The sequence below is a fragment of the Eubalaena glacialis genome, chromosome 6, assembly GCF_028564815.1.
Source record: "Eubalaena glacialis isolate mEubGla1 chromosome 6, mEubGla1.1.hap2.+ XY, whole genome shotgun sequence".
Lineage (NCBI taxonomy): Eukaryota > Metazoa > Chordata > Mammalia > Artiodactyla > Balaenidae > Eubalaena > Eubalaena glacialis.
The window spans coordinates 33,338,013-33,356,295 of NC_083721.1; positions in this window are offsets into that span (position 1 = coordinate 33,338,013).

Genomic DNA, 18,283 nt, shown 5'->3' on the forward strand with positions numbered 1-18,283 from the left:
GGTTATTCTTACAAAATGTAAGCAACATTGTTGAAGTTGCTTAAATTTGCTACTTCATAGATATTTGGAACTCTGAAGCTGAAAACTGAAATTCTCTATGTAAAAACTATTGTTAAGTATAAGGGTAGATAAAGGTGTTAATTAAGCTAAAGTATTCTTCTTCAATAAAATATGTGACTACTTGCTAAATTCTAGCCTCCAAAGCAAGAACGTTTAGAATCTTTCCCTCTGCCAATTGCAGATATATAATAAATACTACTCATTTCTATCCTTCTGTTCCAGGTCAACTTGTAAGGTTAATTGAAATGCGTACTGAATAAATGCAGCCCCCCACCCTGCCCCTTTTTGCGTTCAGAATTGACTAAAATTGTAAAGTATGGCTGATATATTTTGCCCTTTCTCATGAGTTTAGATTCTCTTTTAAATATCTAGATGATCTGTAATAATAGTGGCTAATAGATATTGAACACTTATTCTGTACCAGGCACTGTTCCAAGTATTTTATACATACTATCCTTTGTGCTCACATTGGCTTTCTTGTATTTGTGATAGTATCAATCTTTAATTTAGAGAATTATTTTGCTTACGTGCAAAATGATTTCATAAAATGTATATACTTCTCTCATTCAGAGGGCAGCCAACATACATTGGTGTCTTTTCTCCTCACTCATTTATTCAAAGTTGCAGACTGCAATTCAGCAAGGACTGCAAGAGGATGAGGTCTGAGGTTTCCTCCCTTGAAAGCAAAACGCCATTATTACAGCCTAGAATGATATGGACCCCGTTGTAAGCAAATTTGGAGACAAAGAAAATTCCATTTCAGCTTAAACTGCACTTTTGTTTCCTCAGTACTGCTTCCTGCTTTATACATGGATCAAAGCAGAGAAAGGAGACGGGCGGGATATTTGTGATTTTCTTCTTAATAGGCATGAGTCCATATTCATAAATAAATAAATACAAACCAAATCCATAGTTTGGGTATAATATAGTATATTGACTATATACGTTATTACTCATTCGTATCAGCTTACATCAGTGGTTTCAAACTTTAGTAGTCATCAGAATCAGTTGACATTTGCATCCAACCTCCAGTTTCTGATTCAGTATGATGGATTTGGGGTCCAAGTATCTGCATTTTTAAAAAGTTCAAGATGCTACTAATGCTGCTGGTTCAGGGACCACAGTCTGAGAACTACTGATTTAGATAACGTGCATAAAATCTGGATTAATAGCTGCTGGGGGCTGGGGCTTACTTGAACAAAATATGCTATCAATCTGACTTAACCCAGGTACTCAGGCAGTCTCTGTGTAGGTCACATGAATACAAAGTATTGCATCAGAAACTGTGGTAAAGCAAATGATATGACAGTCTTCTTCCCAAAAAAGCCCTCAGATTTAAGGAGGCCACAAATCCCTTTCTGAAGAATTAAATGGGGAATATAAATAAACCAAAAATGAAAACCAACAAATATTAATTGGTGTGTTAAATTCAATGAATATACTGAGGACTATGGAAGCATAAATGAGAGACAACGAGTCCATTCTGGGAGGTTGAGGAAGGCGTCAAGAATGACAGGGTGCTTGAAGTGAGTCTGGGAGATTGGAGGATAAGTCGGCATCAGGTAGACTAGAGAAAAAGGCCATATACCTTAATACTATTCCTGACAAATGCCTGCACTTGCTAGCAAAGAAAACCAGGTCACAAAGTGTAAATGGGATCATGATAAAAGCCATTCCCATCACTAGAAAATACAGCTCAAAGCATATTCCTTATTTATTGACAGTGGGCTGTTAATAATGACTATTTAGTCTTATACTGGTCCATTTGCTGTCAGATCTCTCTGAGCACTGTGTATCTTTTTTATTCACATGCCTTCAGATGAGGGGCGACATATAGATATTCAAGAAATCTTTCATGAAAGAAGAAATGGAAGAAAGGATATGAAGAATTATACCATTTAAGATAATTATTGTTTTAAAACAATTCCTAAAGCAAAAACAAAACAAGCAAAAATAATTATGCATGTATTTCAAATTTGCATTAATTTCTTTTTCTTTTAAATAAATTAAAATTGTGGTAAATGAGACATGTAGGAAAAATTTTGGTGACTCTGCTTTAGGGTATTCTTCAGTTATAATTTCAGAAGTCTAAGGTGTAGATTTCAAGTCCTATTATTAAAAGACCATCTGGAATATCTAAAGCACCAGAATGCTTTAAATTCTAGTGATTTTAAGGTAGTATAGCTTGTCATTTTTTTTGAGGTGGTGTATCTGTTCTAATTTCCAATTAAAATGATAAATTAAACATACCATTAGTTTATTAAGCATTCATTTCCACAGAAAACTACCTATGCATGCCTCTGTCCATGAGTACATTTACTAATTGTATCATCAATTCTAAAGTCAAAGCACAAATGAGACTGTTAAATACCATTTGCAAAGAGTGGCACAGTATCATATGATCTGAACAGTAGATTATGCTAATGGCAATCGGTATAGCACTGATCTATGTTTTGGGGGGTATATACACTGCTATATCTTTTGATATGATAAGAAATCGAAATCCCTTCTTTATAACTGTGTTTAGAATCAACTTGTAGAAAATTCAAGCTTTCGTCTATTAGGAAAGCCCAGGTGAAACTGCATCAGTCAGCCAGTATTGCATGGTAGAAGTAGTTCAGGTTCCAAATTACGCATTTTTCTTAACTGAGTAATACAGATGTGCACCCCACAGTAGTGTTAATCTGTTTATTGCTTTAGTAAATCCTCAAGCATTTGTCCAACTACCATAATTCTTCTGGGAAGACAAGTTCCTACAAAAACTGCACAAGTGTAACAAGTGCAGTGCTCTAAAAGAAATTATTTTTTTTAACTGTGAAATTCTAACAGATGCTGCCCAAATAATTGAACCAATAAAAAATGCAAAAGGTATTTGAGTGGGAAAACTTGACTAAAAACCAGGACACCTATGCCCTTCTCTCAGCCTGGCCTCACACTGGCCATCAAGATTTTGGTGAAGAACAATTTTGACATTTCCCCTCTCTGATAATGCCCATCCTACAACCTCACACAGATTACTGTGGTGACTTGTGCAATGGAAATGATTCGATAGTTCAGTTCAATGAATATTTACTCAGCACCTACTATTTACTGGGCACTGGAAAGTCCACATCAAATCAAAGAGATGGCCCTTGGTCTAATGGAGATGGAGAGACAACTCTTACAGAATGGATTAACAACAACAAAATCCTCAGTATATAAAGAAAATGACTGCAGAAAGAGCTTAACACTGTAAAATCTAAAAATCACAGAACATGTGAGCAGACAATGGGGGGCAAGGGAAGTAGCTCCTGAAAATGTTGGGAGGGCAAAGGAACCTCTCTGAGAGTGACACTAAATTTTAAACCTGAATGATGAGATTTCTGGGGGAAAATTTCCCATCAGGGGCATAAATCCATAAGCCTTCAGGTAGTTCGCAGTACTGGAAAGACAGAGAGATTGCCACATGGTCAGAGTACAGTAAACACATGAGAGAAGAGTATCAGGTAAGGCTGGAATGGAAGTAGGATCATGTACATGCAGCCCAAGTTAAAATGTGTGAATTTCGGCTGGGGGAGGGATAAATTGGAAGATTGGGATTAACATATACACACTACTATATACAAAATAGATAACTAATAAGGACCTACTGTATAGCACAGGGAACTCTACTCAATACTCTGTAATGGCCTATATGGGAAAAGAAGCTAAAAAAGAGTGGATATATCTATATGTATAACTGATTCGCTTTGCTGTACACCTGAGACTGACACAACATTGTAAATCAACTATACTCCAATAAAAATTTTGCAAAATGTTGGAATTTCAACTCTTGTTCAATGGGAAATTGCAGAGGGTTGGAAGCAAAGAGTTAGATATTTTGATTTATGCTTTTGAAAAGATTATACTTGGCTTCCATGCAGAAAATGATGCTCAGGATGACAAGAGTAGAAATAGGGAGATCAGAGAGGCAAAGACCAGTCTTCAGGGTGAGAGTTGATGGTGGCTTTGCATGACAGCAGTGAAGAGAGAAAGAACTAGACACACCCTGATTTGTGCAAAAGTAGTTTGTACTTGAATGTACAAAGTTGGGCATCACAATATTTTAAACTTTCTCTAGACCCAAAGGTCCCTACATTTAAATTCTTAGAATGATGCTTGAATATCCAGGTTTGGTAAATCCAATAGAATGACCCAAATGATCTCATTTTTAAAATTTCATTTTATTTCATCTTTCACCCCGCAAAAAAAAAAAAAAAAAAAAAAAAAAAGACAAGTCTCCGTACACTTTGGAGAAGATAAGATGAATCATGGCAGTACATAAAATCTTTTCTAAAAAGGTAAAACAATATCCTCTCACTGTCAAAGAGTATCTTCTGGCTTAAAATTACTCACTGTCAACGAGTATCTTCTGGCTTAAAATTACATAAATATTGACATAATGGAAGGGAATTTGAAGGAGCTTCTAATGTTTGAAAATTTAAACACAATGGAAAATTAAGAAATAACTATGTGAGATAACCTAAGGAGGAAAATCAATCTGAATTGTCAGATACATCCAGGGCCCTCTTGATAGGACAGTGGGCAATTTTTCTTCTTCATGGAGAACAAAGAGTATTTGAAGTTTTTTTTTTTTTTTTTTTAAACAAAGTAAATTTATTTGTACTTTTTTGGATTATTGTATGATTTTGTGATGCTAGGAAGCTATATATGAACATACCTATCAAGAACAAATACAACGTAATGATTCTGATATGCAGGTAATATGATTTAGGGGTGAAGGGTGTTGTCTCTGGGGCCAAAGACTTTGGGATCAAATTCCAGCTCTGCCCCTTATCACCTGTGTGACTACCAGCAAGCCACTTAACCTCTCTGAGCCTCCTTTTCTTCCTCAGTAAAGAAGGGCACTGTGAAGCTCAAATGAGTTCATTTATGTGTAATACTTAATTAGCATTAAGAATCTAGAAACTGTTATCAGTTACCTTATACATAATTGAGAGACAAACAAAAATGAAGCAAATTGGAATTTTTAAGAAAGATAATTTAGTCATCATGAGAAGTATTTGAGGGCCACTTTGCATTCCTTCCTTTAGAAATACTTGTATTTCAGGACTTTCCTGAAAAATTATCACATATTTCAGTCTATGAGAAGTACTACAAATAAGCTCAAATAAAACTAAAGTGCCTGACAATTATTACATATAAAATGTATATAAATATACAATGTATTAACTGAATATGAAAATGTATTTTGGCAATTGAATACTCAGTAAAATACACAGTTGAATATAAGTTTCTTACTGTTAAGAAAAAGCTTGAAGTATGGCATACATGTTGGAGAAAACATATCAAGCATTTGTTACAAAGTGGCTAATGTATTTGGACTGTTTGATTTTATTTTAAACTGAAATAGAGCCACTGAGTTCCTCAGCTTTGTCATCATACTCAAATCATACAAACATGTACCACTGCCATTAATCACCAGTCTATAACTGAAGATGGATTTCTCAAAATAAATTTTAAAAATATGTCTAGAGAACAGGAAAATATGTAATGTCCTCTATCCTGTGGAAATAAATCACCATTTGCTGCTCTTTTCGTGTGTCCAGCAGTAAATTTCATAGTCAAAAGGTACAGAAGAAAGTAGAGGCCATTCTTTAGTCCTTTCTTGATCCATTCTCTAGTCCCCACCGATCCTGCACTAAGGGCTCATTCCTTGGGAATGATTCATATGACAACCCCAAAACAACAGACAAAATCTGCTTCTTTTCAATTCCTGCTGACAATGCAGCAATGGAAACAACATAACTCTGGGTGAAACAGAGTATCATGGATCTGACCACATTTTTGTTTGCTTTGGTGGGCTAGAACAATTTAAAATTTCTATATAATAAACGTAGACATAATGAGAAAAACCAAGCTCTGTTGTTCTGTTAGCTCATTTGCACAATTCAGGGGCTTTAATCAAACGCACTTAATCAAAATTTCGTAACACAGATAAAAAATGAGTTAGTTAAAATGGGTTACCTTTTTTGGCAGCAAAAACTGGTGGATTAATTATCACAATATCTCTTTTGTAAAGTGAAAGGTACATTGTAAATTCTTTTAGATCAAAGGAGTTAGACATAGCACAGGTTTTACTTTAAGTGCCAATGTCTCATAAAAGTAGCATCGCCTGTATTAATACACATAGGCTCCTTCTGTGGTATGCTCTAATTTATATCATCATCTTTTGAAAGTGATATTTGGAAAGGACAGTTGGCAGCTCTAGTAAGAAATTCATAAGAAATCAACCTTAATTTTCCTACTTGTCAATCTTACAAACGGGAACAATTTAAACCTTTAAAATGAAAGACATTTTAATTCTGTTTACAATGATTTTTCAAAACTACTGGCAGGGTATTTGAGTCAAAGTAATACTGAGGAGTTGAACTGAGACAAAATTTTAAAATAAAACATTTGAAAATCCTAATAAAATTATACACGTAAAATCAATCTATAAATAATAAATTTTATAGTCCATAATCTTAAAAATATTCAGGATTATGGATTTTTGGGGGTAGAAGGTGCCAAAAAAGAAATCCAATACAACTTTACTTCTTTTATGAGAATCTTCTCTTTAACAGGTGGTTTACAGGTTCTAGAAGAATTCACTCTATCAAGGCTAGACCATGAGCTGTAATACTATTCCATTATTACAAATCCTTCCTTGCATTTTGTCAAAGGCTGTTTGCATATTGGTTCTAGCTCTCTCTTCTGGGCAATAAGATAATGTCTATGCTCTCTTCCACATGAGAAGTCTTGAAAAAATCTTTAGAGCGTTATCTTCTCTACAGTGAAGTTTTTATCTAGGTCAAACATTCCCAATTCCCTTAATCATTTCTCAAGTTACCAGGTAACAGAAAACTTTCCTGTTTGTACTCATCAAGGTTGTCAATAGTCCTCTAAATATATGGGATCAAAACAATCTAAATGTTTAATTGTGGTTTATCATTTCCCTTAACAAGTGGAAGTCAGAAGACCTGGGTTCTGGAATAACACCATCATTTGCAGTTGGGAATTAGTTTCTTTTTGTAAAATAGAAATAATTGTCTCTTACTCTTCAAAATATGTCAGCCCTTCCTAGTACACAGAATTGTGTTCTGTATCAAATTTAAAATAAATACAATTGATAGTGCTTTGAAAATTGTAACGAAAAAGTGTGGAGTAAATATATTGTTATTATTTTTCAGTGTGGAGTAAATATATTGTTATTATTTTTCAGCATTCTCTTAAAGACTAATTCAGTCTTCTTATCATAAGTGGCTGAATATCTACTTTTTACTCATAAACTGTTATAATGTGATATAATAATACTAGTTATGATTTAGCATATACTAAGTCCCAAGCACCATATGGCGCTTGACCTGTAATGTTTTATTTAACTGACATGACCTTGTGGAGATAGTACAGTTACCTCCATTTTCTATATTAGGGAATTCCCAACCTGTGCTTATGCAAGATTATATTTATATTCTTATTAAATTTCCCTCGTTTGTTTTCGATCACTGTTAACTTGGACCAACGGATTTCAAACGTCTTTGCAACTCACTATTTGTTAAAAATTGAGCAAAATTTCAATAAATCTATATATTTCTGTTTATAAATTATATTTGTATGTACTGATGTATTAGTATATATTATACACTAGTAAAATTAGAAATTTAAAAGGATGATCTAAATTTAAATGAAAATTCTAAAATTTTTTCAATGGAATATCCTGTGTGTCTGTGGATTATGGGCAACATACTTTAAAACATCCCTACTATTCCTCTATATTGGGTTGGCAAACTAGTTTTTTAGTTTTTTTTTTTAGCCTATTTTTGTATAGCCATGAACTCATAATGGCTTTTATATTGTCACATGATTGAAAGAAATCAAAGGAAGAATACTATGGCATAAAAGAATACTAGGGCATAAAAACGATATGAAGTTCAAATTTCATTGTTTCTAAAGTTCTATTGGAACACAGTCCCACTCATGTTTTTTCTTTGTGCTTTGTCTATGGTTACTTTCATGCTACAACTACAGAGATGAATGCTTGTGACAAAGATTGTATGGTTCACAAAGCTTAAAATATTTACTATCTGGCACTTTAAAGGAAAAGCTTGCAATCCCTGCTGTAGGCCGGCGAAATCTTATTTATATCCAAAGTATAGATACAGTCACTGGAAATACAAACTTGTGTAGTTAGACCCTAACTGGCCTCAGAGTTTGAGACTTAGGTTATACTCCTAGCTCTTGTTAGCCACATGCCCCTCAGAAATGATCTTCAGTTTCTGGTTCTTTGATTCAGCATTTGTGAAATGATGACATCACGTTTGATGAGCCCTCTGTGCTCCAAATTCTTCAGTTTAATACTCCTGAAATGAGCCATGCATATACAAATATACCTAATGTGCATGCACTGCAGTAAGAATCAGACATACATGGTTTAAAGAGTCTTTCTAGACTTGATGGGATAACTAACTATAGCAATGATAAAAATAAATCTGAGCACTGATAATACAGTTGGCATCATTTAGTGTAGGGCTAAAAAACACATTTTCAAATTATTATGCTTGAAAGAACAGAACATGCAATTCAGGAACACGAACGCTACAGCATAAATAAATTATGACCTTCAAGACCATAAAAATGTAAATCCAAATTTAATGAGGAATTAAATACCCTAGAACTTACCATGAAATCAACAATTTGATCTTGATGCTATAAAGTTTATTTCACCTTTTAGAGAGTCTTAGACAAATATTTCTGAAACCCTCTAGGTTATACTATCTGGATTTATTTTACCCATTCAGTTTTGTTTTTACTTGAAAAATAGTTAAGACCAAAATAGTTCTATAAGCAAGTACAGTATGAAATATAATATTAAAAGCAAGCTATTTATAAGAGACTTCAAATTTTTTTAATAAATAGGAATAAGTTCCTTGTACTTTTAAATATGCACGTGTGCTAATTTCAACTTTATGAATTACTTCCATGGATTTGTTAATGGTGGCAACAAATATTGTAGACCTTCTAGTAAAAGCCATGTAATGGTGATTAAGAAATGTTTCCACATGGAGCAGTTACAGCTTGTAAAAGTATTACAGGAAAAGAATGCCAAATAACAGAGGTAGATTTTCCAGATGCCTAGGAAATCCCCTCTCTGTGAAAAACATTTGGAATCTAAATGAATTCTTTGAGGACAATAGGTTACCAGTTTCTCTCCTGCTTTAGAGTCTTTGTCTGACTAAAGTTTCTTGGTGATAATGAAGGAGCATAACATTCTCAGACACTGAGATTGTGACTCTATTTGTGTGGTGACCTAATTTCAGAAGAAAAAAAATTAGCATGCAGGTTCTAACAAGCACTGACATAGTTAAAAAAAAAACAAAAGGAGACGGGTATTTAATGCCAGGTTTGTCCCAGAAAATCTAAGATGTGCAATTGCAACATCTATATGAAGTATCAAAAATGAATCCTAAACATGAGCATATCAATGTGCAAATTAGTTTATATCAAAAACAAATATTCTACGGCTTGCCGTTGAACAATTCATTGCTTGCTATTGTAACAGAGAAGAACAAACCTGACTCCATATTGAATCTGTTCCTTTAGCTCTAACCTTTGTGCTCTGTTGCCTGTGCGTAGTCAGCCTGGCTCTGCACCTTTTGTAAAAGAATGTTGCCTATAGCCTGAAATCTAGAGGATAGTTCATTCTCAAGGCTCTGACCTTTAAAGGTGTAACACTTTTCCATTCCTATAAAGATAAAAAGTTGCAGGACAGAGAATAACATTTGTCTTGTTGGAGGTTTATAGGAACACCGTGACCAGACCTGGTTGAAAGCTGCAAGAAGGAAGGATTCCAGCACCAAGAAGTTCCCCTTTTAGTATTTAAGAAGCCTGAATTCCAACTTGAGTAAGATGATTCTTTGGGATGCTACTCCACCACCTTCTCAGTCTATGACTTTCCAAATAAAGTTGCTATTCCTCACAGTAACAACGCCTCTCTTGATTTATTAGCCTGTCTGAGCAGTGAGCTAAAGGAGCTTGGACAGGGTTACACCATCAAACAACAGAACAGGGAATGAGGAGAAGAGACAGCTGATACAATCTCTGACTTCTGAGTGAAAGCTCTTCCAGTAGAATACTTATACACAACGTGTATACAACGTGTGGGTGCACCTTTACTGCTTTTCCACTTCTATATCCTTAGCCTCTAGAAGCATGATTGGCTGGAAACAGGCACTCAGTAAACAGTTATTGAATAAGCAAGGGGTGCGATGGTGTTACTACAACAGTAGGCTGGAAAATCTACGCTATGTCAGTGTTTTGAAAACGGCCAAATTTGCCTTATTGCCTTAAGTGATCTTTCCTGTTAACAAAGATCCTGCTTGCGTTAATTAATTCCTAAATAACTTTTGAATATCAATCCTTTGCAAGGTGCTTTTCTAGGCACTGGAGATAAAGCAATGAATCAAGCATACTCTCTGATTTCATGGATCATACTCAAGTGGGAGAAGTCAAGACATAAATAAAAAATAAAATACCTTAATGTAAACTATGGGCTTTGGGTAATAACAGTGTGTCAAACAGGTTAATCAACTGTAACCAATGTACCACCTGGTGCTGGATATTAATAGGGAGGTTGTGCATATATGAGGGCAGAGGGTACATGGGAACTCTCTGTAATTTCCATTCAATTTTGCTATGAACCAAGAACTGCTTTAAAAAATAAAGTCTATTAAAAAGTGTATTGTTAGGTAAGATGGTGATTGGTGCGCTGGAGAAAAAGTAAACAGTACGAGAAGGATAGGAAGCACTAAGAGATCTTTAAAAGATACATTATGATCACAAAAATTACCTGAAAGTTTTTATATATCTTTCCTTTCTATTTGGTTATCATTATTTTCCTGCTTTTTTTCCTCCTAACCTATAAAATGTCTTTGATTTGACACATACATTAGCTAAATTGATAGGACATATCCTTATTAATTATCAAGCCTAAAATGCCTGCCCGTCACACAGTCCTCAAGGATCCACAAGGTCCCACATGATCTGTATCCCACTGGCCTCCACTCCAGCCTCACCTACTTCCTCCAACTCCACCCACCCACACTGTCCTCTGGACTGCTCCCCAACACACCAAACCCTCCTACACCTCAGGCATTTGCCCTTGGTGTTTCTTATGCCTGGGACGTTTTGGTTACATTTAAGCACCTAGAATCTGGAAGTAACTCTCTCTGGGTTGAATCCTAGTTCCATTACTATTAGCCTATAACCTTGGCCAAGTTGCTATTCCTCTCCATGTCTCAGTTTCTTCATCCTTAAAATGGAGTTGTTACCTTGCTCACAAGTGGATTGTAAGAAGTAAATGTGTTAATGGATGCAAAACATGTAAACGGTGCCTGGCACGTGGTAAAATTTATATAAGTGTTTCCAGATTGGCACACAACTCTCGTTCTTCTGCCTTCTTCAGGTCTTCACACAGAGAGGCCTACTGTGACTTTCTCATTTACAACATCCTATGCCAGCCCCGTCCCTACTTCCATTTTCAATGGGTTGCGTAGGATCTATCGCCACCTAACTTATTATGTTTCTTCTTATTTAGTTTAACTGTCTTCTACAACTAAAATATTAGATCCATGAAGGTAAGACTTTTTTCTGGGTGACTGTTGCGTCCCAACACAGTGCCTATGTCACTAGTTGATGCTCAATAAATCTATGTTTAATGACGGGATGAATATATGTATGAATGAGTCCACTCAGCAGAGAAGACCTGAAAATGTTCACAGATATCTTTGATTCATCTATCTTTGACTCAAAGATATACTGGGAAACACTAGTAAGTTACTGGTTTGTGGCATCTGAATGTTTGTTTCAAATTTAAAACAAATCTTTAATTCACTTATTTTCTGCTACATTAAAAAAAAGTGAAACTGACTGTTTTCTCCTCTGTCTTACTAAAGTTTCTGGATCTGCTTTTATAAATTAAAAGTTAAAGAAACCATTACAGAGGTATCACGATTTAAAAGGTATTTAGTTAGATATCATTAGCACCAATTCTCTAAGTATATTATTTTTATAATAATCTTCTATGTTTGTACAGCATACCACAGAAACAAATATTTACTCAAGAAAATCAGACCGGGGAATGACAGTATCATAGTGATTCAGAAATGATCTAGGAATGGCTTTCTCATAACCCTAATCTACTTCATCAAAATGTACACAGAAATATTTATTTAAACAAATTAAATACAAGCTAAATCATATGCTTACATAGCCTCATGATATGCTAAAATATTTATTGCAACTTATCCTGAAATTATAAAATAATGAAGGGAAGTTATCACAGAGAAAATAAAATAAAACTTTATAATTATTTTAAAGGCTTTAATACAATCAAGCAACATTTTAAAAGTTTCTTTTCATCCTATTTAAAAAATTATTTGAACAAATAGCTTATAAATTACAAGGAAATACTAAGGTATGATGATAAATCAATAAAAACTATAATAAAAATTTCATTGCATACTGCATGTATAAAAGTCAAAATCAATTGTAATTATTGTTTTCAATATTTTACAATTTAAAATTCATTGAATTTCCAAAACAGAAGCACTAATTTGAAAAGATACATGCACCCCAATGTTCATAGCTGCACTATTTACAATAGCCAGGACATGGAAGCAGCCTAAATGTCCATTGACGGATGAAAGGATAAAGATGTGGTATATATATATATATATATATATACATACATACACAATGAAATACTACTCAGCCCTAAAAAAGAATGAAATTTTGCCATTTTCAGTACCATGGATGAACTTGGAGAGCATTATGCTAAGTGAAACAAGTCAGACAAAGAGAATTACTGTATGATATCACCTATATGTGAAATCTAAAAATTACAACAAAGTAATGAATGTAACAAAAAAAGAAGCAGACTCATAGATCTAGAGAACAAACTAGTGGTTACCAGTGGAGAGAGAGGAGGGGGTAGGGGCAATATAGGGGTAGGGATGTATGAGGTATGAGCTATTAGGTATAAAATAAGCTACAAGGATATATACAACGTGGGGAATATAGCCAATATTTTATAATAACTATAAATAGAGTATAATCTTTAAAAATTGTGTATCACTATATTGTACACTTATAACATATAATATTGTACAGTAACTACAATTAAAAATAAAATAAAATAAAATTCATTGAATTTCTAATCTTATCTAATTTAAAATGCCAGTAAATGCTTGATGTTATTTATTATTTGTTGATTCTGAATTTTAATTAAGTAATCTTAAACCAACATACCAGAAGATTTACTTGGTGACGCAGTGGTTAAGACTCCGCACTCCCAATGCAGGGGGCCCAGGTTCGATCCTGGCCAGGGAATTAGATCCCACATTCATACTGCAACTAAGAGTTCGCATGCCACAACTAAGGAGCCCGCCTGCTGCAACTAAGACCCAGAGCAACCAAATAAATAAATAAATAAATATTTCAAAAAAAAAAAAAAAGAAATTCAGGCATGAATTATACAAGGACTACCTTTTCAAGATTGCATTTAATTTTCTTTTACCTCTGTCAAACAGAACCAGTCATATTTTCCAAATAGGTTTACTTTACTCTCAAGAACGGGTCTCAGGAAATTGCCAACTTCATTCCTGAAACTGCCTATTTGCTTACTATCATATCACCTTACCTCACACAGTATGATCACTTTGCACAAAACATTTGCCCGTTTCTAACATTTCTTGCCAGAAAATGGTTTCACCTACCAGATTTGGAGACAACTGTATAGTTCCAAGGTGTGCTTTAGCTTTTAGTTTTATATAATTGAATAAACATGCTGAGACCTTTGGTGGATGAAGTGTTAAGGCAAGTGTTGTGTGAATACAAAATTTAAAACCAGTCTGTCTTTGTTCCAAGGGAACCTGCTCTCCTACTCTGTTGTGTTAAATATCAACTTCATATGAAATGCTATTAACCAGAATAGTCTAGATTAGTTTTCCCCCTGTAAGTGATGATGATAATACCTATGTCAAACTACAAATGACACGATTCATGTAAAGTTCTTGGCTCTTGGTATTCAACAAATAACAGTCATTGTTAATGATCTCCCAGAGAAACTAAAAATATACTAGTCAAGATTAAATATTTCAGAAGTCTACAAAATAATGAGACAGATTTAAATAAATATTTTATCTTAAGCTAGTTATATTGGGAGGCAGTAAATAATTTCAATAATGTTGTCATTTTTTACATAATTTGAACAGCTACTCTTTTGGGATTATCTCCTTAGTCAGAATGTGTTACAAAAAAAAAAAAAAAATCAGTATCATCTCTATAAGCACATCTTAATTTTGCCCACAAATGGTGTTATCCTGGTTAACTGTTCACCTCATTTACAATCCATAACACTGAAGGTTTTTCGGATTTTGGCAAAAATTATGTTCACCATCAGGAAGAAAAATACTAAGGTCACAAGTAATTTTCATGTCACTAAATTTACTGTTTAATTTTCACTCCTTGGATCGTTCCCTCCCCTTGATTTGTTGTCTTCACTTGGATGCCAGGACATTTGTCTCTCCTGGTTTTCTCCCTACATCTCTGCTCTTTTTCATTCTCATTTGCTGCTGGTACCTTCTCAACTTCTAAACATCTCTTGGACCTCTTCTTTTTTCTATCTCTATACTCACTAGCTTGATGATTTCCTCTGGTCTCACGAATTTAAATGCCAAATAAATGTTCTCTAATGGTTCTCACATTTATAGTATTTCTATTCATATTTCTCATCTGAATTCCACACTCTGGTATGCAACTATTAACTTGACATATCCATTTGTACATCTGATAATCATCTCAATCTCTGCTTAGTCAGCCTTTCTCTTATCGATAAAAGGCAACTCCATTCTTCATGTTGTTCAGGCCCCAAATTTTGAAATTAACCTTGACTCATCTCTTCCTCTCATCCTATATACAACCCTCCAACCCAACGGCAAATATTATTGATTATATCTTCAAAATGTGTCCAGACTCTCAACACTTCTCGCTCTTTCTACTGTTACCACCAGATCTGCCTCAACATCTCACAGCTGGTTGATTGTAATAGCCTCCTGACTGTTTTCTCAGCTTCCATTGACCTTCCATCTCTTCTCAATACAGCAAAGAGTAATCATGTTTTCCTGTGAGTCAGCTCATAACATGTCTTCTGCACCAAGTGTGTTTCATCATAAGTAAAAATCAAGGCCCTACTTGGTCTTCTCATCCTTTTTTCATCTTTGACTTTGTGTGCTCTTTTCTCCCCCTCACTTATTCTTCTCCAGCCACACTAGCCAGCTTGCTCTCCCACAAACACTTCACAAACACACCTGTGTGCCACAGGGTCTTTGCACTTTCTGTTGAACACATGGCTCACTCCCCCTCCACCTGCACACAGTCGGCCAGTTGTCCTCTCTCCTCTTCATCCTAAATGGAATGACAACCTAATCCCATCCTCCCTGTGGGCACCTCCTATTCCTCTTTCCTGCTTTATCTTTCCCTTAGCACTTATCAACATCTGACATGCTATATATGTTACATTTTTACTTTTGTATTGTCCGTATTCTCCCACTGAAATATTAAGCTCTGTGAGAACCAAGAAGTCTGTGTGTTCATTGCCACATCCCCAAACCATACCAACGCCCAACCCCTAAAAGGCACTCAAAAAATTTGTTAAAGAAGTAGATAAATAAACAAAAGTTTATAACTCAGGTAGTTATTTAAAGAAGATATCTTGATTCCCATTTTGTGTCTTTACCACTCCAGCTTCTCTAGGTCTGGAATGATTCTTGTTTTTGGCTGACCTTGAATTCCACTCCAGTGATATGGATCTTATATTTTAAGGACAGGCCCATCTAATTCCAACACTATATATTCTTGTTTCTAGATTCCCTGCATCTTGGTTGCTCACACTCAGCAGGTGGGATGGCCTGTTTGCTCTGCTGGCCTTGTCGGAAGGCACTGGCTGTCCCACCATCCAGTGTCTTTCCCTTGAGTTTCTTTCTCAACACTAATTTATACCAGTCTGGCTGGACTTTTTCCCACCGCGTTAATGGGTTTGTCTCTCTTGCATCTAGATGCATCCCAAAAGAAAGTATCTGCCTCACCCCAAAAGACATGTCTGATTCCATTTCTCTCCCCTTTCCTGACTGCTTCATACTGTTGCAATCTTCCCTAGCTATCCTGCAAGAAACAAGTATGCAGAGTGCCTGACTCCTGGTTTGGGATCTTTCGCTTTTTCAGGTTCAAGGCACTTCAGGTGAACTCGGATCTTGGCCTGAGTGAGGGGAGAGAGAACTTCTGGAGCTCAAAATTTTATGTTATCAGGAAAAGGGAAATGTGAGACCTCTGGGTTCAAGTGTTTGTGACTATGGGTTGCAGACCATTCTAAGAGTCTGATCGATCCCTTGAGTGGGCACCTCATGATGGCTTGTCTTGGCTCTCCTCATCCTAGGAGAGAGAGAAAATAATTACCCCTCTTAGGATGTTAAGAAGAAAACTTCACATGGGAATGTATCTTTGTACCACTTTTATTACTTTGTACCTCCCATTTCTTAGAAGCTAGGAAAGCAATATATTTTTTTTCTTTTTAAAGACCAGATCTTGTGAGAAAAATGTAGACATAAATATATAAATAATTGTCATGAAATCCGTAAAGTGTTATTGAACTGTGTAGAGGAAGTGTACTGGAGTTTGGCAGGGAAAGAAAAAAACATAAGCAAACTCAGGGAGGCTGGCTAAAACCTGTTATTCTGGGTGAATTCTAGAGTTCAACATGGCTGATATAGAGTCACTAAGGGGACGTGATTAGAGATAATACAAAAGAGCCAGGCAGATGTGATGAGGCAATCCATAGATAGACAAGCCAGAAGGGCTCCCAGTATTTTATGGAATGCACAAATTCCTTAGTAATTATGTAAATACAAGAAAAAAAATCACTACACATATCATAATGCACTCATTCAATTAACAACATTTGAAAATGGGTAAGTCCAAGTGTAAGCGAGGGCCTGGAAAATCCAGAACTCTCATGAATTCCTCAATCATAGAACTGTGTGGAAATAAATCTAGCTGTACTCAATGAATTAGGTATGCACGTCGCATGTCACTGGAATGGAATCTCTGTAGAAGTGTTTTTACTACTCAGGCTCAGGAAATGACTTCTTTGAAGAGGCCAAAAGTTGGTTGGATATGGGAGCTATGTCTAGAACATAATAAAACTGATGTCTATGCATTACCAAAACTGCTTCTGGGAACTGTTTAGATTTATTTGGACAGGCAACTGAGGTTTTGGCTTCTTGTCTCATTTCCATCTGACATCATACTTTGCCATCACATTCGTTTCACATCTCAGCAGTTCTTATCTTATTTTCTCCATTCACTTATTACCTAATGATTCTCTGTGTCTTATTGTCTCACTGTAGTCTTTACTCCAACCATCACACTTATACTAAACTTTAAGCTCACTTATTTTTAATATTTTGTTTCACGTACTTATACATTACAATTCTGATTCATATTTTCATTGCAGTAATTCTTTGTTTTCATAAGTCAATTGGAAGAATAACATACCATTCCTACTTTATAATATTAGAGGCTTCTTTTATTATTTCTACTCATCTGAATTGTAGTTTAGTATGTTAATTTTGATTCAGTCAGCACAATGATTCGGTGGAAAATTTTCTTCAGGAAAAATTTGCCTAAAGTAGGTGAGTTGGGGACAAACACTTATTAGATGTTGGGCGGGCGGAATGAAAAAAGGAGGGCATTCCAATTGATGGGAGATTCAAAGGCATGCAAGTAAGCAGCATGGAAGAATGGAAAGTTGGCTGGATTTAACAGAGTCAGTCTGTAGTGGAAAAAGATAAAATTAGAGAGGTACAAAAGTGCCAGTTGACAGCAGACCTTGAATTATAGGCCAAGAGTTTAGACTTGATATAGTAGGAGTAGCTGATTCTTGAGCAGGAAGGTGATGCGATAAAAATGGCATTTGCAAAAGATTATTTTAGCAATTTACAAAGGAATAATTGTAGCAAAAGGAGACTGGAATTAGGATCACCAGCAAAGAGGTGACTGTAACCCGTGTGTCAATTGAATAGGCCTGAGGTTATAGAAAAAGGGAGAAAATGATGACTACATCAGACACTATAAAGGAAGAGGTTTCAAA